Below are 24,383 nucleotides of genomic sequence, written 5' to 3'. Positions count from 1 at the left end.
TAAAGCAATGGTAAAGTGGCAGTCTGTTTGGAAGGGGCATACAAAAGATTAACAAGCTGGAACACAAATTAGAAGCAAATTGAGTGCCTTCTTAGCCTCTGAGCTCCACTGCACCAAACCAGAGTTAACTTCCTTATTGGGAGAGAGAGAGACAGCACAAACCATTGACACATATGTGTGTGTGAAAAATGCTGCTTTATTGACACAGGTGCACCTCGCAAAAATTCCTGGGCGTTCCACCTTACAAAACTAATACATCGCTATACAAACTTTATCACTGAACTTCCTACCCTCTAAGTAACATAAACCATCAAGCATTTTACTCATCATACTGCCCTCTTGCAATTGTGCCCTTTAAAACTTCCCCTGTCGCTCATCAGTGTATCTAGTAAAATCTACTAAACTTAACTTCCTATAATGCAACCTTTAACTTCCTGCCTCACTCTGGTGTGAGCTTATTTACACCCTCCCTTTCAGCCTGGTTCGCCGATGACACCAACAATAACATTAGCTAAACCCATGTAAACTTCTCAGCCAAATACCAACCACTCTGCACTTGTCTAAAAGCGACAATGATACAACAATTCCCTTTCCCCTGTGCACTTGTCTCAGACAAGGCTTCCTGCCCTTGGTGCAAAAATGCCTTGATAACATAGTCCTCATGGAATAACTAAAAAAAAAGGTGTGGGAGGGTCGGTTTCCCAAAGATGGGGGACCCTCACTAATGATGGGCTGCCACCATGTCACCTATACCTAGAATGGTGGGTGGCAGCCCAAAATGCCTGGTTGAATACCCTTGGGCTACAATCTTTAAAGGTTATAGCCCAAAAGGTGCATGGTCCTTGGACTGTACTATTCCCCCATTAATCCCGGGGGACAGACCTCCCCTCCCCTTAGTCAGCTGTCCACCAAACACCTATTGGGTGAGAGAGGCGCAGCACAGACACTGACACATATATGTGTGTAAAAGGCTGCTTTATTGGCACAGGAGCACATCAGAAATATTCCTGGGCATTCCGCTTAACAAAACTAAAACCTCGCTATGCAAACTTTACCACCTAACTTCCTACCTCCCACCACCCCTAAATGTCACACACCACAACTAACCAGCAAGCATTTTACTCATAACATACAGCCCTCCTTCAATTGTGCTCTTTAAAACTTCCCTTGTCGCTTATGAGTGTATTAAAATCTATAAAACCTAACTTCCTATAACGTAACCTTTAACTTCCTGCCACGCTCCTGTGCGAGCTTGTTTACAACCTCCCTTTCAGCCCGGTTCGCTGATGAAATTAACAATAATCAATGAATCAATCATAACATTTGTAAAGTGCACCCGTGAGGGTCTCAAGGTGCTGGGGGGAGGGGTGCTGCTACTGCTGGAATAGCAAGGTCTAGAGTAGCCTCCTGAAGGTAAGTAGGTCCTGGGTCTGTCGTAGGAGGATGGGGAGGGTGTTCCAGGTTTTGGCGGTGAGGTGGGAGAATGATCTGCCGCCGGTGGTTGCTCTTCGGATGTGGGGGCGGTGGCGAGGTCAAGGTCGGCGGAGCGGAGCTGGCGGTTCGGCGTGTAGAAGGTGAGTCATCTGTTGAGGTATGCTGGTCCGGAATTGTGGAGTGCTTTGTGTGCTTGGGTGAGGAGCTTGAATGTAATCCTCTTTTTGACGGGAAGCCAGTGCAAGTCTTTCAGGTGGGGTGTGATGTGGCTGCGGCGAGGGATGTCGAGGATTAAGTGTGCGGAGGCATTCTGTATGCGTTGTAGTCGTCTCAGGAGTTTGGCCAAAGCTCCTGTGTAGAGGGTGTTTCCGGAGTCTAGCCTGCTGCTGACTGTGGAAATAAAATCTATAATTATGCCCCTTCGCTGCCCTCTGCGCGATCTAATTATGCCCCTTTGCGCGATCCCCTTTGCGCGATTAATAATTGCTCACATTAAAAGCCGGCACCATTTTGTTTTTAATTCACCCTTTGGTGTCCCAAGACCCCGAGCACGAGCACGACACCCCTGCACCTGGCCTTCCTCATTTTTACCATCTGTCTCTGTGGTTTCTGCCAAGTCCGGGAAACCAGTACATGAGTTCCTGCTCCCCCGCAGAGATGGTTCATGTTTCTGACATGAAGCACGAGCACAAACCCCCAAATGAGGAAGCCTCCCCATTCCAAATGTCAGACTATTTCACATCGCATGTCCCCTCACGAAGCCTAAGACACGCCCCCATTTCTTCACACTCTGCTCCTCTTACTGATCTTTGTTCCTCTATCTGCCACGACCTGTTTGTCCCTCTATTTTGCCTCGTGACCAAGACTGTATAAATATTCTGCTGTTGAAAATAAAGACACCCCCACTTCAAGAGAGGGACTTGGGAGATTGCTCCTGTGCCCGCTTGGTGCTGGAAGCGCTCCCCTTAACTCGAGTTATTGATCTTCTCCTCCTTCATTTGAGCACCACGGACTCCTCGCTTTATATTGACAAGAAATTATGATTTATTAAGCATAGAAATTCAGAAATGAGGTAATAAGTAAATTTAATTTACCACATTAATTGGCGCCCGAAATAGGGACCTTCCCTTTCCCCCACGCGCCGGCGATATTGGACCCGGTACTGTCCCCTCCTGACTGTTGACGGACTTCAAAAGTGCACAACGCGGGGAATTCCCGCTAACTCCCTCGAGGCGAAGAGGGGGGCCGACTGCGGCCCAGCATCCACACGAGGCGGTGAGGAAATAGCGGAACGTCCTGAACCAAAGCCAACCTGCCAAGCAGACGAGTCAGAGGTTCTACAAATCCCACCTTGAAACTGCACGCCGCGTTTTCCCAAAATCTTCAAGAGGCCTAAGTTATTTTTCGGTGAGTACTGCTGAAAAGTATAAAAACGAACCCACAGCTTTTGTGGGGGCGGTAAAGATATGCGTTTTGTTGGTTTCTCACCTATCTTTGGTGAGGACTACTAAAACTAGTATAAAAGACGGACTCACTACCTTGTGGGCACGGTAAAGATACATGTTTTTTGTGGGTTTCTCACTTATTTTGTGAGGACTACTAAACTATTATAAAAGACGGGCTCACCTCTTTCGTGGGTACGGTAAAGATATTTGTTCTGTTTGTGTTTTTCTCACTTCTAAAATCTTTGAAAGTCTTGCCATCATGCCTATTTTCTTGAGAATACGTAAGATGGCAACCAAAAGGAGTATTCTTGAGAAGGAAATTCCCCTTCCTCCTCAGGATACTCCAGGACACTTCATGTATGCAAAACATGGTGTTAGTGCACTTATTTATTGTGATCTTTGGGTAGAATATACTAAAGACCTAGAACTCAGATATAGATGGCCTGAAAATGGTAGTTTTGATACGGAGTGTATTATGAAATTAGAGGAACAGTTATGGAAGAAAAAGAGAGTCCGCCAGTCACAGAGTGACTCAGTAGAATTATGGAGAAAAGAAGCCCATAGGAGGCAACAGAAGGAATTGCATAAAGTTGAAAAGGGTAAGAGAATGTCAGAGCAGGCCAAGAAAGAACAGTTACAAGAAATAGGGAAAGAAGTAGTTAGTGAAAGGAATAAAAGGGAACAATCAGCCATTTCTACTGGTTTTTATACTGTATTACCATCTGCACATGAAAACCTTAACATTGCATCAGCACAGCCTACAGCCCCACTTCCAGAGGATACTTTTACTAATTTTCTCTTAGATACTCCACCACCCTATGAAGTTCCAGTCATTCAACACCCTCTGCCTCCGCCACCCCTTTCACAACATAACGCACCACCTCTCACTCCAGAAGGGGGTGCCGTAGGTCCAGACCCAGGTAAAACAATTCCCGACTGCCCCTATGACCCGACTCCGAGCAACACAGGGGAGGCGGGCCGAATAAGTAAAATACTTCATGACTCCTGGGAAGAAATAAGACATCTACCAGCAATTGACACGTTTCTTCAAGCGGCCTCTGAGTTTCTTCGTACTGGAGAGAACTCACGAGCCATTAACGCTATGACTACAAGAAGATCACACCCTGTAAAAATGCACATGTATAGGTTCCTCCTTTGCTGTTTCATAAAACACATACAAGCAGAGGAAAGAAATGTACCAGTTTCACTTTTTGACTTATTAGATTCCGCATCCGACCACACTAGTCTAGAACTTATAAATGATGCACTAGACAGGTTCTCCCGTAATGTGACCCGTATTCTGCAAAACTTGCAAACAAATGAAGAGAATAAGAAACTTGAGGAGGAAATTACTGAACCTACTGAAAAAGTCCTACCCGTTCGTTCTTCCGCCCCTAATTCACGAACACCCCCGCCTACATTCCTCCAAGGTCACTCTGAACGGTCATCTCCAGATGAGTTATTTGAAAATACATCCAATGCATTAGACTACTGGTTAGACCAGGAACCTCTGCTTACACCGGAGGAGGAGGAAATAGCCAGAACTGCGACCCTATGGGTCTCTCAATATAAGATATATGACAATGATCTCATAGCCCAGCTTTTTCTAGCATTACCACGCTCACATCAAAGATTAGCAAGTCTCTACCTGGTACAACATCTCATCACACTCAATGACACTCATTTTAAACATGATCCAAGACTCGAAGATTTTCTGTCTAACTGCTCTGATAACATGTTCCTCCACAATAGTTCAGTTTTTCTCAACACATTTATAGATTTTAGACAGAAATACCAGAAAGTGACTGGATATAGATCTCCCCATAATACGTGTGGATCAACTAATAGACTTCCTCACACACGCCAGTTCCCCATGAGAGAGGTCCACCCCAGAGCTGACACAAATGGAGCGCTACAACGCGTCTTCATTTATGTACCCTTGACAAAACTTGAGTTACTAAGGATGAAAGAGATGGTTCCCTCCCACTCAAAAGATCCTGCTGGATTCTTTAAGGAATTAGGAGATGTATTAATAATGGGAACATATACTCTTTCTGATATCACAGCAATTCTGAAATTATTGTTGCCATCAGGTATATATGACAAACTAAGAGAAAAAGATTGGGAAGTAGCAGGTGAACACGTTAGATGGACTGAACTTCAGCATGACAAAAATACTAGAGTAGCAGGTCAAAGTATAGGAGACAGACTAAAAGCACTTCCTGGCACTATTTTAAAGGTGCTACCACAGTTACTAACAGTGAAAAAGGAGGACTGGGATGCCATTTCCTCCTGCAAACAGAAACATGGTGAAGACATAGGAGATTATTACACTAGACTTGAAAAGTGTTTTGCGGTAAATAGCAGCCTTACGCCGACAAGTGAAGCTTACCCGCATCTGTTTGTTTCCAAATTAGTAGATAACGCCTTGCCAGCCATTAAGGACAGAGTACTAAAAGTAGAAAGTACCTGGCAAGCACATACACCTCCACAGGTGTTACAATATGCTACAATATCACCAGAATCGCATTAGGGATGAAGAAGAAAATGATAAGAAACGCATGAAAGACACAAAGATGAAAGCATTAGTAGCCCAAACTGCACCCCAGCGTCAACAGACACCAAGTAGCCAGACAAATATAAAAAGCACTTGTAATTATTGCAAAAAGATGGGACACTTCGTTAAAGATTGCCCTGTCTTAAAGCACAATTTGGCTACTGGTAAGACCCAGCCACGCCCATATCAGCCAAAACAGAATGGTTCCCTAGACAGTTCAACACCTTCAATTCCACTGACAACACAAATGGCCCAAATTAATATTATAGACAGCGCCTACACTGAATATTATCCAGATTTCTCATGATGTTGCCCAGAGAGAGAAGATGACAAACTGCCCCTAATCCCCATTCCAGTAGATCAGACAGGTCCATTTATAGAGGTCCGACTTCTTGGGGAGGATAGGAAGTTTCTACTAGACACTGGGGCCAGTAAAACAACAATAAGCCATCAAGAGGTCCCAGAGGCTCCTCTCTCGAGTTCAAAAAGTATTTCTCTGGGTTTCTCGGGACAACCTGTGACAAACGTCACGTCAAAGCCACTGCCCTTGCAGGTTGGTCCCCTCATGACAACTACAGATCTTATATTGACAAAATCATGTCCAGAAAACTTGCTTGGTATAAAAACATTGAAAGAATTAGGAGCTGTCATTGTTTGCTCACCTACAGATGTCAGACTATTTCTGCGAGATTTCAAGGGCCACTACACAAGTAGAGAATTAGATGAGCGTTTGAAAGATTTGCCACACACCCTGTGGGCCACTGATTCCACCACAGTAGGATGTATGGAAATAACACCTCACAAGGTTACACTGAAAGAGGGAGCCCAACTACCACGCATAAGGCAATACAAAATTCCACCTCAGGCTGAACAAGCATTAATGTTAATTATTCAGGACCTAACACAGTCAGGTGTGATTAAGGAAACAACTTCTAACATTTGCAATTCCCCTGTTTTACCAGTTCATAAAAAAGTGGAACCAGGGGGAAGACGATGGCTCACACTTTTCCTGACTGTTTTCAAGTCTTCTTGAAGAGAGATGTCTTTGGACTGAGAAGAATTTATGAGAATAATGTTCTGAGAAGGTATAATACAGTGGGCCAAGGCTGCAGTTGATGTCTGAGGCAGGAGCGTCATCATTGGATAGCCTTGGGTTGAAGCCGTGGTGAAGATTTCTACATTCAGACTTATTCTCTTGAAATCTCCAACGCAGACATGATGACATAATAACACCATATGCATTCCAATTGTAGAACCAAAACAGGCACAAGAAAGATTTTGTGTGTCAAGAGAGAAGTCATTAATGTCAATTATAATAGGCGGTCACTCTTTCAGTAGTGCAGTGAAGTTGAATAAAAAGAATCTGGCCAGTGTAATGGTACAGATACTAGTACAAATGTGCCAAGGTAGGAATAGAGATATCGCAAAGCATGAAGGGCCGTCGGATAATTCACACAGATTTCATAAAGAGATTATCCCGCATGGAAAATATTAGTATCCTAGGTACACTGGACGAGAAACGGCGTATGTGCAGTCCTTGATAAGCTGCTGACACACTGTCGATTTAATTGCGGATATCCTTTCTCCAGAGGCATAGGCCAACGCTTTTCAAACCAAACAGCAATTTTAGGGGTTCTCCTCAGGACTGGGACTTGGTCGGTTCTCTATTTTTCTTGTACTCAATCGGTTAACAGTAGCATTTTTCTTTTTTTCTTTATCAAGCAATCATGAGGCCTGTTCGATGAGATGTTGTCGAAGATCATCGTCTTCCCCCAAAATGGACCACCTGGTGATTTAACACACAAAGAGATGAACAGATGTGATTTTCTAATGTCAAGCACATTTTCTTCAATGTCAAACAAAGGATATTTTATGGAGAATTTAGACTTTAACAGTATTGTCTGTAATCTTTATCGAAGCGGGTTTGGACTATGAGCCCCGGATAAAATCAGCCACAAGCCTTGATTCGTCTGAAAAGTGGGATAAGTACATGTCATGTGACCAGTGGCCTCTATCAAGCATTAACAACAATGACACTATGGGAAAGTGCTGCACTCAAATTGAGAGAATAGACAAGGACGAAATGCATTAAAAGAAGCATCCTTTTTGCAAGGCCCTCATGAAGTGGCAGGAAGTTCAAAAAATCTCTAAACAGCCAACACTCATCTTGACCAGATAACAACCCGTGTTTCAAGGTGTAAAAAAAAAAAAAAAAAAAAAGTGGAACCAGGAACACCACCTGTCTACAGACTAGTGGTGGATTTGAGAGAGCTCAATAAATGTGTTGTTCCACAACACCCTGTGGTTCCAGACATCTCCACCCTACTCACAGCCATAGATGCGGAAGCAACGCATTTTTCAGTCATTGACTTGAAAAACGCATTCTTTAGAATACCTATTCACCCAGACAGTCAATACCTTTTTGGCTTCTCCTTACAAGGACGAAGTTTCCAATTCACAAGAGCTCCTCAAGGTTTCACAGAGAGTCCAAGCGTATATAGCCAAGCATTAAAAAGACAACTAGATACTGTTCAAATGCGGATACAGCCATACTACAATATGTTGATGATATCCTCATTACGGCCAGATCTGACGCAGCATGTGCTGAAGCATCACTACTAGTACTAGAATTCCTAGCTGCAAATGGCCATAAAGTTTCCCTGGTAAGCTCCAATTTTGTTTACAGCAAGTGGCATACTTAGGGCACTTGCTGTCAAAGGAGGGTAGGCAGCTTACACAGGAACGCATCCAACTCATACAACAAATACCACAACCAACAACACAGAAACAAGTTCGAGCCTTTGTTGGTCTCACCTCATATTGTAGACAGTGGATCCCACAATTTGCACTCATTTCCAAACCGTTAGTGCAGCTGACAACACTCGAAGCTGGCGCTACTCCACAATTACCCTGGACAGATGAACACACGCAAGCCTTTCAGTCTCTTAAAAAAGCTATGTGTCAAGCCCCAGTGCTGGCAACACCTAATTACACCAAAGATTTTACATTATTTGTAACAGAAAACTCAGGTACAGCACTATCAGTTCTGACCCAACTTCAAGCAGACAAACATAAACCATGTGGTTATTTTTCAAGCACATTAGATCCAGTAGCACAAGCATTGCCTGCATGTCTAAAATCAGTAGCAGCTACTGCACAAGCTATTAGACAAAGAGATTCTATTGTATTGGGACATCATCTGATAGTTCAGGTCCCACACGCTGTAGAACTTCTGTTAAACAGAACACAAACACAGCATCTGACAATAGCCAGACTCACCGGATATGAGATGAGACTTTTTCAGCCACACATTGAGATTAGACACTGCAACATTTTAAACCCAGCAACACTGTTGCCACTGACCTCTCCTACTGAAGAAATTCACGATTGTATTGACATAATTGATTTAGTGACCAAACCAAGACCAGATTTACAAGATACTCCCCTTGCTAAGGCAGAAATGACACTCTTTGTTGATGGTTCATGTATGAGACTCTCCACAGGAGAATTAGCAGCAGCCTATGCCGTCACAAATGGTACAGACACTTTAGAAGCACACAAGATAGAGATACTGTCGGCACAGGCAGCAGAACTCATAGCCCTAACACGAGCATGTCACTTAGCAAAAGGAAAGTCAGTTAACATCTACACTGATTCACAATATGCCTTTGGAGTTGTACACAACTTCGGTACATTATGGAAAGAGAGAGAATTTCTCACATCACATGGGTCCAGAATACAGCATGCTATACTCATCACTGCCCTCTTAGAGGCCAGTCAGTTACCATAGAAAATCGCAGTGCTAAAATGTAAAGCGCAGACAAAAGGAACAGATGAAATATCAAAAGGAAATGATTCTGCAGACAGTGCAGCCAAGTTAGCAGCAAACACAGAATTAAGTATACCACACCGCCAATATACAATACAAGACCCCTTTTCTGACATCCAGGATGTCCAAAGTCACGCCACACCACAGGAACTGCTAGAATGGAAGGAAAAAGGAGGGTTCCTTACAGATCAAGGCTGGATGACACCTGAAAGAGCAGTATGGTTTCTACCGGATGCCATGGTACAGGTTATGGTAAACACCATACATGGACCAGCGCATCTGGGAGAAAAAGCAATGTTAGACAGCATACAGAATATATGGCACAACAAACATTTGAGAGCTGCAGCCAAATAAAAAGTTAAAACGTGCATGATTTGTAATCAGTTCAACCCAGGAAAAGGCACAAAGGTGGAACAGGGAGGATTCCAACCCCCTGACCATCCATTTGAAGTTCTCCAGATGGACTATATCCAGATGGAGAGATGTAGAGGTCACAAGTATGTGCTAGTTGTAGTGTGTGCTCTGACCAGATGGACAGAAGCCTATCCCGTCCCAGATTACACTGCAACGACAACTGCTAAACAATTAGTTAGAGAGTTTTACCCGAGGTATGGGTTGCCCCGTGTCATCTACTCAGATAACAGCCAACCTTTTTCCTCTGAACTCATGAAGCAAGTGTCTCTTCTGTTAGGGTACACTTGAAAGTTTCACTGTGTAAGACATCCTCAGGCAGCAGGTCTAGTAGAAAGGCACAACCAAACTTTGAAGACAAAATTGGCCAAGATATGCACTGACAAAGGCGTGGACTGGATGGTAGCCTTACCGGTTGCCCTCTTCTACATGCGTATGGTAGCCCATTCCAGAACTGGCTTATCTCCATATGAAGTGGTCTTTGGCAGACCACCAAATATGTGGGGTACGCCAAGGCCTAAAAGAATAACTGATGTTGACAGTACTATGCTGACTGACTACCTGGCTTCCTTGATGTCTGCACTCCAATCTTGTCGTTCTCAGGTTGCTGCCACCTTCCCTTACAAAACCAACCCGGAAGAACACGCCATCCGACCCGGGGACTGGGTCCTCGTGAGGAACTTCGACCGGACCAGTCCTCTCCAGCCCAGGTGGAAGAAGCCAAGACTTGTACTACTAACAACACGGACAGCAGTGAAGGTCGAGGGCAGGAAGGGCTGGCTCCACGCAAGCCACTGCCGGAAACATTTTGGACAAAAAGACACTGTTGCTGATGGCCCTGCCAATCCCACTGACATTGTGACTGAACAATCTTTATTGCCTTTGGAACTAACCCCACAACAGGATTACAAATCAAAGTTAAGGTCTGCCATTCGGACTCTGGCTAATTAAGTCCATTGGGCGTCGGTCCAGTGGTGAAGCGGTTGGAGCATGGGAATGGATTTTAACACCTTGACTATGTGGGAGAAAAAAAAATGAACTCTAGAAAAAGACATAATGGTCCTATTATATGTTTGACAGTATTATTTTTCCTCATGGCAGTTATGACGTGTCTTGGTTGGATTCTCCACACTGTTTTTCCTCCAACACAACACACCTCTCATACACCCAACAGCACTCAGGAACACACCTATCACAACCTACCCCCTCATGAACAAGCCCATAGACTAGCCTTGCGAAACAATACTGTTGGATATGTGGCCGCATCCCACCTCATCAGAAAAAGGGAGGGATGCCTCTTTTTCCTTTCCCATTCTCTTATACTGGAACTTGTGAAGCCTGGTTCGCCCTAATAACAGCTGACGATACTACCCCCACCACCTGCCCTGACGGAAATAATTCATGCAAGAATGGGTGGCCTTGGGGGGATTTAAACAAGGTACTCAATACTGCCTGTTACCCTAATAAGGAGGGAGATCCTCAGGCGACCGGTACAGTCCTAGAAAGTGAAGAATACAAGCAAGGGAACATGACCATGTCCTACAAGATGTTAAATACCAAACCTAAAAAGAATGCTGGTCCCCCTTCCATCTCGGTCTCACCAGTAAAAGGACACCTGTGCATCCAGAAAAATGGCTCTGTTCCATTAGGACACAGTGACTGTCATACCACTATAAGTTTTGAAGACAGAGGAAAGTCCTCATTTCTAGCATCTCGCCATATTCCTGATAATAACTGGATGCTGCCTTTGCATCCAATGTGGTCCTGCCCTGTGCGGTCTATGCGCTGCAAAATGCATTCCTAAACCACTTGTCCAGCAGAGAGAAAGGGAAAGAATCATGTTACAAGAATGTATAAATGATCTCATGCAAATTGAGATATAATGTAGGTACACTCTGGGACAAGGAGGGAATGTGGAAATAAAATCTATAATTATGCCCCTTCGCTGCCCTCTGCGCGATCTAATTATGCCCCTTTGCGCGATCCCCTTTGCGCGATTAATAATTGCCCACATTAAAAGCCGGCACCATTTTGTTTTTAATTCTCCCTTTGGTGTCCCAAGACCCCGAGCACGAGCACGACACCCCTGCACCTGGCCTTCCTCATTTTCACCATCTGTCTCTGTGGTTTCTGCCAAGTCCGGGAAACCAGTACATGAGTTCCTGCTCCCCCGCAGAGATGGTTCATGTTTCTGACATGAAGCACGAGCACAAACCCCCAAATGAGGAAGCCTCCCCCTTCCAACTGTCAGACTATTTCACATCGCAAGTCCCCTCACGAAGCCTAAGACATGCCCCCATTTCTTCACACTCTGCTCCTCTTGCTGATCTTTGTTCCTCTATCTGCCACGACCTGTTTGTTCCTCTATTTTGCCTCGTGACCAAGACTGTATAAATATTCTGCTGTTGAAAATAAAGACACCCTCACTTCAAGAGAGGGACTTGAGAGATTGCTCCTGTGCCCGCTTGGTGCTGCAAGCGCTCCCCTTAACTCGAGTTATTGGTCTTCTCCTCCTTCATTTGAGCACCACAGACTCCTCGCTTTGCATTGACAAGAAATTATGATTTATTAAGCATAGAAATTCAGAAATGAGGTAATAAGTAAATTTAATTTACCACATGACGAGGGCATGGGTGACCGTTCTTCTTGTTTCGGTGGGGATCCACCTGTAGATCTTGCGGTGCATGCGGAGGATGTTGAAGCAGGAGGATGAGACGGCGTTGACTTGCTTGGTCATGGAGAGTGTTGAGTCGAGGATGAACACTAGGTTGCGTTGGTGGTCGGTGGGAGTTGGTGCTGCTCCCAGTGCGGTCGGCCACCAGGAGTCATCCCAAGCTGAGGGGGTAGAGCCGAGGAGGAGGACTTCCGTCTTGTCTGAGTTCAGCTTCAGACAGCTGTTCTTCATCCACTCGGCGACGTCTTTCATTCCTTCTTGGAGGTTGGTTTTGGTGGTGAGGAGGTCCTTGGTGAGGGAGAGGATCAGCTGGGCGTCGTTGGCGTAGGAGAGGATGTTGAGGTCGTGCAGTCGGGTGACGTGAGCGAGTGATGCGTGTAGATGTTGAACAGTGTCGGGCTGAGGGATGATCCTTGGGGTACACCGCAGATGATCTCGGTGGCTTTGAATCGGAAAGGGGGGAGGTGGATGCTCTGGGTTCTGCCGGAGAGGAAGGAGGTGGTCCAGTCCAGAGCTTTGTCTTGGATCCCTGCATCGTGTAGGTGTGTGCGTAGGGTGCAGGGACAGACAGTGTTGAAGGCGGCTGACAGGTCCAGGAGGATGAGGGCCGCGGTTTCGCCGTTGCGAAACGTTACAATGTTACAATGAAAGTCATTGTGACGACTTGCGAGTTAAAGGAACATATGGTAATGTTGGGGTTGTTACAAAACCAACTAAGACGGCCACATTAAATGACTGTTTGACACAAAAGTGTATGGCACCTCAAAGGTTTGTTAAGAAAACCCTAACACACCATCTTGGTTGGTGTCATGCTTCATCATCGGGTCCCAGCTGAGTAGCCGAAAGCTACTCAGCTGTGCTGCAACACCTGTTTACAATGGAGCGGGTTTGAGGTGTGGGTGAATGTGATGAAGTGAGTGTGAATATAAAAATACCTCTGGGATTCTACCTATTAATTTATTGCTGGTGGTCCAGGGTATAGTAAAAGCAAGAGAGTTGAGGATACTATGTGTAGCCTGTTATTATCCTTTGGTGGTCGACATGTTTCAGCCCACTTGAAAATATTGGGGCTTTCTTCAGGACCTCTCAAATATAGTGAGTGAAGTGAAAAAGTGAGTGGTAAAAATCAACCACGTGTTAAAGCATTTTTAGTACTCACGCTAAGGAGTATTGTATATGCTGGGAGCACTGACAGTATTTTAGGTCCTCACATTGGCTAATACCTGAAAGGGAAATGAACATAACACAATACAAAACAACAATTGAAAACATTCAGTAGGTTATGCCTTAAACGCATTGGTGGTGGATTATAGTGTTTATTTGCGGCAAGCGGTGTCAGACATACGTGCATTACCTTTCATACACATGCCATGCGCTCAATATAACATGCCTGTGTATGATATGGTGATCATGCCTTCAAAAATTGTAAGAAAGGCACGCTTTTCGCTGCCCTATATTAAGCATTATCGTCTGTTGTGGAGTTATTTGAATTAAGCATGGGCGGATTTTGCGAATTGGCAATCCGCGAAATTGCGTATTTACGGATTCGCAATCCGCAAAATCCGCGAACTCTGGCGAATTTTGCGGATTCCTTTTTTGTGTGTTCGCAAGTGTTTCTGCCATTTCGCAAGGGTTTTTTACCAGTTCGCAAACGCGAACTTACTTGTCGGGTAGCAACGGTCGCGACCATGTTGTTTCTACGTCTGGTTCATCACAGCACCCTCTGTTTCACCACTGCCACCCTCTGTTTCACCACTGCCACCCTCTAGCTCACCCATGCCACCGTCTGGCTCACCCATGCCACCCTCTAGCTCATCACTGTAGATTATGGAGGGAAAAGCACGCCTGCCCTGCCTCAACTGACATGAATGAATTAGGGGCTGATTAATGTGTCACTGAATTTGAACTTCCAGGCTGGCACCTGGTTCCTTATCTGTAATTGCTTTCTGTTGCATTGTATTTTTTTTAACAGGACCTTTGTTGTATACTTGTAGCTATTCTCTGAGCCTGCTGTGAGGGTCAGAGCAGGGTCATAGAATAGTTGCAAGTAGGCAACTGAACTCTGAAGGGGCCCCTCAGGAAGCACTACAGGGAATGGTTACTAATGATAAGATTGAACTTTTGCACCTGCTGAGTGCTTTCAGTTTTGCAAAAATCCAAATATCCAGCAGCATCCACAAAAATTAATCCTTCCAGGCACTACAGGGAATGGTTACTAATGATAAGATTGAACTTTTGCACCTGCTGAGTGCTTTCAGTTTTGCAAAAATCCAAATATCCAGCAGCATCCACAAAAAGTAATCCTTCCAGGTCAAGATCCAAATCAAAGTGACCAGCACATGAAGAAAGCACTGGGAGGAGCCTGCTGGACAGGAACAGGAAGTTGGAGACTGTGGGGCACTTCCTTCCTCTCATCCCCCCCAAAATGGACTCCTTGCAAACAAAAGTGCAGGCAAATGTCAACCTGAGGAGTTATTCTGTTAAAAATCATAATTTTCAAGGTTTATGCTGCCTGCTGGAGGATTTCTTGTGCGAAATTGCAAATTTTGCAATCTCGCAATTGCGAGATTGTCGCTGCCCGCCGCATCTACGTGTTCGCAAGTGTTACTCCCGCAAAATTGTATAGTATTCTAGTTGGCAAGTGCGACCAAGCAAAAAATCCGCTTCGCACGGATTTACGAATTTTCGGCAAGTTCGCGGATTGCGAATTTGCCGAAAATCCACAAAATCCGCGAGCGGAACGGATTTTACGCCCATGCTTAATTTGAATGTCATCATTAACAGTGTTTTTTATAAGTCCAGTGTAGCTGGCTATGTAGCGCCATGAAAATTGTAATAGTATATTTTACAGTGACTTAGGAAGAAGTGATTAGAGTTTAATAATTACACTAATCGTATTGTTGGCTCTCGCATCTGGTCCTGGGAGGGGGAGCCTTTTTAAGTCACATACTAAAACAAACAAAGGAGGGGGAGAATTAAAATAGAGGAGAAGGACAATGTAGACATCCTGGCTTGCCTCGTGCAACAAGCTCTATATATAACAGATATTGACATGGGTTTAGTGGCTGAATATGCAGAAAGCCAACTTCATCCTGACATGATTCAATCTTACTTGGTGAAGAGGTCTCTCCCGTGGTATGACCCTTTGCGATGTCCTCAGGAACAGGCTGGTACGTGTCGTGGGAGCCTGTGTTGGTTTTAAAGAAAAGCTCCGGTTGAAGGTGGAGAGACTTCCGGGCAGGGTGCGCGTCATCACGAACGTATCGTGTGATGCGTGCGTGTCATCACACACGTGACGTGGGCGCCTATTGTCTAGAGTGCTAACTTTATCTGGAGTTGCCTCGTTAGTAATTATGATAATTTCCTGGTGTAGTTTGTCCAGACTATTTCAGCGGTTGAGACTGTTCCAGGGTATGTTGTCAGTTAACCCTTGGGTATGAGTGGACATCCGATATACCCATCTTTGCTATCCAGCAGTTCTTGTTGGATGTTGCTGGTGTTGTAGTCCAGTTGTTCAATCACTACCCATTGCATATCATTCGGGGTGTGACCCTGTTCTAAAAAATGATTGGTCATGCAAGCTATGTTGCGCTTGCAACAAATGTTGCTTCTGTGTTCGCAGATTCTCGTTTTTACTCTGCGGCTTGTCATTCCCACGTATCTCAGGCTACATGGGACAGGTTTTAAGGTATATGACATTTGTAGAACTGCAGTTCGTATGTCTACGTACTTCCCAGGTTTTTCCTGGTTCTAAATTCAGTGTCTTAGTTGGTTGCGTTAGATGACATACACTGCAATTGCTGCAGGGGTGGTGTACGGTTACTCTCGGTAAACCCCATGCGTTAAGGATTGTGTTCTCTTTTCGATTTTGTTGCTGCGGTCTTGTGTGTACCAGGCTATCCTTCAAGCGTTTTCCTTTTTTGTATGAAAATAATGGTTTCTCCCACTCCAAGTTGCCTGTGTTCAGTATTTCCCAATGTTTCTGCACAATTTTGGCCACTTGATTAAGGATTGTAGGTTGTCACACACTTTAAAGGGACAGAAGTTTCTGTTGGTGTTTTCGGTTCTAATAGTCCCTCACGATTTTGGTTACATGCACGTTTTTTTGCCTTTTTGGTGATGTTAACTGGGTATCCACGATTTTTTAGTTTTGTGGTCAGCACTTTTGCCTGGTCTTTGAAATCTTTGAGATTACAGCAATTTCAGCATAAACGCAGGTACTGTCCATAAGGAAGATTTCCGCTTAAAGACTGAGGGTGAAAACTTGTGAAATGCAGCAGCGAATTTCTTGTTGTTGGTTAAAAGTGGGCCTTGGTTTCAAGTCTTCCATTGTTGTGTGTTATGTCCAAGTCTAGAAAGGTCATGTTTCTCCTGTTTATGGTGTGCGTGAATCTCAAATTAGGGTCACACCTGTAGATCCAGACAAGAAAAGTTTCTAGTGACTTCTCAGATCCCTCCCAGATGAGAAAGACATTGTCTATATACCGTCTGTAAAAGTGTCTGTTTGCTGTGAGTGGAGTGTTAGAACTCAACAGGAATTTTTGTTCAAAGCTGTAGACGTACAGTCCTGCTACGCTTGGGGCGAAAGTGCTCCCCAACGAAGTGCCATATGTTTGTAGATACAGTTGGCCTTTGAATTCCATAAAGTTTTCTTTTAGGCCTAGCTCAGCACATTTCAGGATAAATTACTTGGGGGTTTGGTAGGACCAGGTGATGCTGTTCAGAGATGTTTTTAGAACCTCCAAAGTGTGGTCCTGAGGTAGACTCGTATAGAGACTCTCTATATCAAGGCTTACTAAAAAGATGGTGTTGGGGTTGAAAGTTAGATCTTTGATCTGCCCTAAAAGATCTTTTGTATCTTTTAGATAGGTGGTGGTGGCCTGCACCAGGGGCTGTAAAAAGAAGTCACAGAACTTCGAAAGAGGCTCTAGGATGGAGCCTATGCCCGACACTATCGGGCGGCCAGGTGGAGGAATTTTGTTTTTATGCACTTTCGGAAAGGTGAAGAAGTATGGTATTTTCTTTGAGTCTGGAGGTGGGGTCCTCACAAATAGGTTGATAGTTCCGTCTGTCCTCTAGAAGATGCAGGCATTCGTTTTTGTAGGCTGCCTTGTCCTGTAGCACAATCCCCCCTCCCTTGTCAGACGGTTTTAGAACCACGTTCTTGTTGTCTCTCAGTGTGGTTAATCCTTCCCACTCTTTTTTGGTAGTATTTTGAATGTCTTCTTTCCTGTGATTCAATATCTTTGAAGACTGCTTGTTTAAAAGCTGTGATCTGTAGAGGTATAGTGGAGGGTGGGGGCATTAAATTAAACTTGGGTTTAAAGCTAGTATCTCCTTCATCTTGTGTGTCAATTGAGACTGGTTGGTTTGAAAAAAATGCTTTTAGCTTTAATTTTCTGAAAAAGTCCGCTATCTCACAGTGGAGATGAAACTTGTCTAGGTGGGCCGTTGGTACAAAAGCCAACCCTTTATTTAGTAGGTCCATTTCAGTTTGGTCAAGGACATGTTGGGAGAAGTTGTAAACTAATTCTTGCTGGTGCTTGGTCCAGCACGTTGATCTTTCGACATGCTCCTGGTGTGTGCTCTGGTTTTGGGGGTCGTCTTCCCAATGTACCTGTGGTTGTCTTCTACGTTTTCCTCGCCCTCTGCGGCCCTTTCCTAAAAAAGGGAACCTCTGATTGGGATTCATATATGGAGCTTGTGGGGGAGAAAAAGGTGTATTCCTGCCATACATCATTTGTGGAGGCATTTGTGGGAATGCCTGTGGGAATTGCATCGGATATCCTGGTGGACCTTGGTGCCATTGTTGCTGCCACTTGTTGGATCTGCCTCTGCCTCTTAACTTGCTGTAGTAGCTCCCTGTACTGGAGCCACTGTTGGTCGATGAGGCATCATCAGAGTTTCCGGACGGGTAGCGATTCTTAACTGCTTATTAGTCTGGTTTAGCATAAGGATAGGTTTTCGAGTATGAAAACTTTTGTAAATCTTTCTGAATTTTTTTAATTTTAGACTGTGTCAAATTTTCTTTGTACTTTTGCATCTCTTTATTAACGTCATCCAGTTTCTTTTTGTATGCCGTCGTGTTGTTCTGAACTGATTTTCTGTTGTTTGGATTTCAATTACAAATGCGTCCGATAATCTTTTAGCTGTTTGGATTATTAGTACAATCCAATCCCTGGTACAGCGCCAAGCGATCTTTGCCCAATCCCTCCGGAATGTGGCATCGTCGAGAAATATTCTTGGGGCGTTGGTGACTAAGCCCTCTTGGTGCTGTGTTCGTTCTCAGGTATTCAGTGAGTATAACCCCATGAAGTTTTGTCCTGATGTGGTTTCGTTTCATCTCTGTTAGAGTTTCCCAATCCGTACTTTGGGCTATTGTTCTTGCGTTATTAAGATTTGCCAATAACGGTGGTGCTGCTACGATGTCATTGATTGTCTCCTCTGAAAAGGTGAGGCCCAGGTTTTCTGCCATGGTGTAATACCCTGGATTCAGAGTATACTAAATGGTAAGAGCTCTCGCAGCTGCGCGCTGCCTATTATTCAAAAAACCAAAAGAGAGAGCTAGGACAGATGGACTGCCGTCCTTGTCCCTAAATGTAGTTATAAACCAACTAAGACGGCTACATTAAATGACTGTCTGACACAAAACTGTCTGGCAATTTCATACCTCAAATCTGGTTGTATGACAGAACCCTGCATGCATTTACCCCTCATGCCTTTTCAACAAAGTCACTACTCCAACTGCAAAATTAACACATGTTGTTATACCACAAAAGTCATTCTGATGACTTGCTTTAGGGGTCGCTGGACTTTGGAATAATATAAATTACTATTCCAACTCCAGTCTACGCAACAGCAGGGAAGGTGTTGTACTTAAAGTCCAAAACCTGTCCAACAATGCGCCCCCTAAAGCAAGTCATTGTAACGACTTGCATGTTAAAGGAACACATGGTAATGTTGGGGTTGTGACTGTGTTGTAAAGGCAGGTCATTCTTCTGACTGTGGGGTTTACGATGCATCCCCTCAAATCTGAATCATGGCCTATTCCGCTCTTCTGTGCAAAACCTCCTCATCTCTTTATTGATCTTTCCCTTGGCCTTATCTATCGCTGCCAGCTTGCGGGCCCCTCTCTAGCTTCTCCTAGGGATAGATTCTGTCCATGCTACAAAACAACTGGACCCTGCACCGTGAACTCCTGGGATCCTTCTTCATCTCTCTGACTAGCACGAAACCCTTCTAACGACCGCTAAATCATTCTCTCCTACATGCACTATTAAAACATCAGGGCAAGCTTTTCTGAACAAAACCTATTTAAACTTGGTAACAACTCTCTCCATCACATGCCCCCTTTTCTGTGTCATACCAGGGATAACGTGGTCAAAACCCAAATTATGACCATACGGATTGCTTCCTGCTGCTGTCGCTGCCCACTTCACGAAAGAGTGCCCCACGAGCCATACCGATACCCTGGTAGCCTCTGGGCCTGGAATCGAACCTGAAAAGACAATGAGAGCAGTAAGGGGAGGGAAACAAGGAAAATGTAATCAACAGTCCCCACCTTCGATATGAACATATCTGTGAAAACAATTGGATAACCACCTTCCTAGTACCATGATCTGATTTTGGGACTAACCCCTGGTGGCTGCTTACGTAACCACCTCTATCCCGAAGGAGTAAGTGCCATATTCCTGTGCTGGTATTCCCTGTTGAGAAAAGGCTTTCCTTGATACTGCGAGCAGCTGGAAGGCGATTCTCCACCGCCTGTTCTGGTGCCTGAATACTTCTTGCTCTACTGATGCACCACCCACTTTTAACCTCCAAACAAAAACGCACTACATTGTAATCCTTTAAAACTACTGTCTTTCCTCTTGATCTCTGGTGTATCTTAAAATGTCAAAAGCAAACCCTTACCCCAGTGTCTTCTAACTCTACACCACCCACAACATGCCCCAGTTACTCCCCCCCAACAGCTAGGTACCTGGAAGGCACCAAAAACATCACAACATCAATGTAGTAAACAGCGTTACTTCCCCTCTCCAATGCATACTTTTGTCAATGCCTGCATAACCTGCATGAAAATCTGCCACTCACTGGATTATGCTTTGGCCCTGCACAGCCCTGTTCCCTGACCCAAACTTCCACTATCCACGTCCCCAACTCTCCTGCTCTAGGGGCATAGACCCAGAGCAACTTGTCCATGAATCCAATGTATTCCAGTTTGACTGATATGGTCACGCTAGCCAGCCCTTACTCTGTCATCAGCAAGATTAACTGCACCACGTCCTCTGTCCTCCGTCCTCCTCCATCCTTCAGACTTCCTTTTTTCCCCGATGCTCAAGAACACCTCCCATGCTTGGGCATATGCTTTCCTTGTGGACTTCACAAAATACCCTACCACCAGCTAGACCAGCCTTTGTCTATTACGTTCCTAACTCCGTTTGCAGGATGTCTTGACCTTGTTCATCTCCGTGGCCAGCACATGGAATCTCTCCCACTGTGAATGAGACAGAGCATCTGCAATGTCATTGTCACTCCGGGCACATGTTTAGCCTTAAACAAAATGTCATGTATCAAGCATTCTACTACTACTACCGTACTAGCTTCAGCACTGGTGTTTCCCTGGCTGTCTGCCTGTTCACCATCTGTACCACTGCCATGTTACTGATCCAAAACAGGACCTTCTTGTGAGCTAAGTTTGCACCCCACCACAACCCCTGGGGAACAAATTCCCGTACGGCGATGCTGTGGCCACACTGTTTCCATGCCTCTGACCACTCTGCCACGCACCAGTGCCCCTGTCGGAAAAAAACTACTCCACCGCTGCATCAGAGTATATATTTGCATATCCCAACCAAACTCCCTTGGCGTGCCCAATGGAATGCCATTAATGCCGTTCAAAGAATCCAGAAAAAAGCTCCACTTTTGCAACTCCTCCCTCACACCTACTGACAACCGTATGTGATGGAGTGGAAGCAACAAACCTTACAGAGCCAAATCCAGCCTACAACAAAAATTCCTTCCTGCTCTCACCACCCTGCAGGCAAAGTTCAATTGGCCTAAAAGAAGCCGTTTGTCTCTAACCTGAACTTTAGCTTTCTTCATCATCCTATCTAGTAACACTTTCATATTTTGTTTCTTGTCTGGCTGTAAGAGTGCTTCCAAGTTTTTAGAATCAAGCTTTATACCTAGAAAGGAAAGCACTATCTTGCGGCCTATTGTCTTTTCTTGCATTGAGGGAACCCCCAGATATTTCATGAGCTCTTGAAAACTTACCAGAAGCTTCTGTCAGTCCTCAGAGCCAAGGCGGCAAACAAAGAAAGAATCATCCAGGTAGTGTGTAACCCACTTATGACCAGTATGTCTAGTGAGTGCAGGAATGAGCTGAAGCACTGAAATAAAGCGCAAGAAATGGAACACCCCACTGGCAGCGCTTTATCCACATACTACCGATCCTCGAACTGAATCCCCAATAGTTGAAAATCATCTGGGTGTTTTGGGAGTAAATGAAATGCATATTTGATGTCACTCTTGGCCATCTCTGCTCCAATTCCCGCCGGTTCTGAAAGTGCAATGGCCACACCTACTGAAGAATAGGACACCAAAACCTGTTTCTCAGGTATGAAATCATTAACCGATTGTTCTTCTGGCCATGCTAGATGTTGCATTGAACGGAAATGCCCCCCCTTTCTTGTGTGGACACAATAAGGCCGGCCATAGGCCTATCATCAAAGGGGCCCACCACCCTACTTTCCAGAATTTCCTAATGCAATCGTTCCACAAAATTGCTGCCACTTCTTTATTATGGTATGCCTGCAGCAAAAAATCCAACCTGCACAGCTTAACTGTCAATCAAGCCTTTCCCACCACGTCCTTGTGTCCCTCTTCCCGCAGAAAACCCTGTAAGCCTCCCTGATTCTGCTGCCACCGTACCATATGCCCTCCCATGTGCCCTGCTTGCTGTGGCCATGCAGACCTAATACAGTGTGAGAGGGCATGCTTCCCTGCACTTTTTGAGCATTCGTGACTTAACTTACAGTATTCCCTCATCCAGAGGCCTTTGTTGAAGTCCCAGTATGCCCCAAGGTTTCTTCCCTGTCCCTTTGTTGATAGTCACCCCGCCCCAAATGGGCCGGTATACTATGGCCAGGCTGCTAGCCATGAATGTGGTCTTTCCAAATTTTGTGGGCCCCATTGTGTATTGCCAATGGTCTGAAGCTATTTCCCCCAATTCATCTCTAAGTCTACCGCCAAGTGTGCTCTGAACTTGTCATCATATTACTCCCATGTGTATCCTCCGTAAGTAATCTGTGCTTTACGTATGACATCAATATATTTGAAGAGCATCACACTGCTGAAAAGGGTTGAGTTCCTCTACAAAATTTACTATTGAGCTCCAGGTCAATGGACCTTTATTGCCTGCTGAGAAGTGTAGGGGGGAGAAACCAATCATTAAACACGATCATAATTTACAAGGGCTGTGACTCTGAAGAACTACAAACTCCAGATTCCAAACTAGTGGGTTTATTACAAGGCCAAAAACACCTCATTACGAGGTTGTAGAAGTACATGGGAACTAATACAAATCCAAACCTACAAGCCAACTTAATGAGATGGATCGTAAACAGAATGACAATCTCCAGAATCAGAACGCAGGCAATGATTGCACCCACATCAAGTTCGGTCTTCATCTGGCGTGAATAAAGAAAAAGCATTAGTCTGTCCTTACACTAACACTACTGTGACATCCCTAATTATCATTCTCCAGGCAAGATCAGGAAAGAAAAAGGTGTTAGCACGTGAAGTCTTCCTAAGAAGTATGCTCACGTTGTATGGGTCAAGTAGCCAATGCTCGTTCTGAGATGCTCCTTCTGTGCCCCTTGATCTCCCCACCTTTCCCCTGACTTCTCCCCAGGACACTATCCCTAATACAAAACACAAAAACATAAAACACGCCCACAGATCACCTCATCTCGCTGGACATCTCTCATAGGTGATTTTCCCTGCGGTATTGGTGCTTCCAACTCCTGGCTCGATAACCTTGATTCCCAAGCCTCCCTCAAGGAGAAAGAACACCGGCTCCCAATTATCAGCTCTCTCCAGTGAAATGTATCACATCCTTCTGAGCCTAACTCTCCTAAACAAAAGACGTTATTCTAACTAACAATGACGACTTTCTCCCCCTGCAACAGAAACGTGAGAACAGAACAAATCCAACGTGCACATAACATTTCTCTAAATCCCTCACTACAGAGCCCTCAGGGAAAATACATTTCAGGCTTACAGAAATCGGCCAACATAAGAATGAAACCCACAGGCCTTTCAAATATACACATAAGCGAAAACGTCATTTAGGCCTTTCTACATCATTGCATTATAAAGCACATCAATGCACATTAGTTGCAAACACTTTATGCAGTAGTGCACGTTAAATGCAACTTTGTCAAATCTATGTGCAACTTTACTATTGTGCACGTTTAATCATTCACATTATCACATATAAGCAATTTCGTTAGGCCAATGGCATCAACACTATGGATTACAGTATTAGAACATGAAGAATATATTGTCCCTTCTACATAACACAACACTTTCCCCACTATTTGTACTTTCTTGTGTTATTAAAGAACACACTTATAATGATCAAAGTTAATATAACGTAGGAATATATGCGGGTGCGGACTATCAGTGATTATGATACACCCCTACAATTTTTCAGAACAAAACCACACTCCATCACTGCGTTCAGGGTATTTTTCACAGTAGACCCTGGTGTAAATTAAGAATGATGCCGTTCAATTTTCTATGGTCATGGGACTCTTAGACATTTCTTCTTCTTCTTCTTTATTCCGCTATTTAGTTCTGGGCTCCCTGTGTAGAATCTTAAATATCCCCATGTATTTGTACTTCCATATCTTTACTTTAGGGGAATGCATGAGATGTGCCCCTCAAGGTTTGGTCACCACCATGTATCGCAACTTCTTATTTTTTAATTTGTTGCTTTCTTTGCTTTCAATCTCATCTACCTTGTCT

This window comes from Lissotriton helveticus, chromosome 2_1 (assembly GCF_964261635.1).
Source record: "Lissotriton helveticus chromosome 2_1, aLisHel1.1, whole genome shotgun sequence".
NCBI lineage: Eukaryota > Metazoa > Chordata > Amphibia > Caudata > Salamandridae > Lissotriton > Lissotriton helveticus.
The sequence above is the reverse complement of the archived record's forward strand: the minus strand, read 5'-3'. Positions refer to the sequence as shown.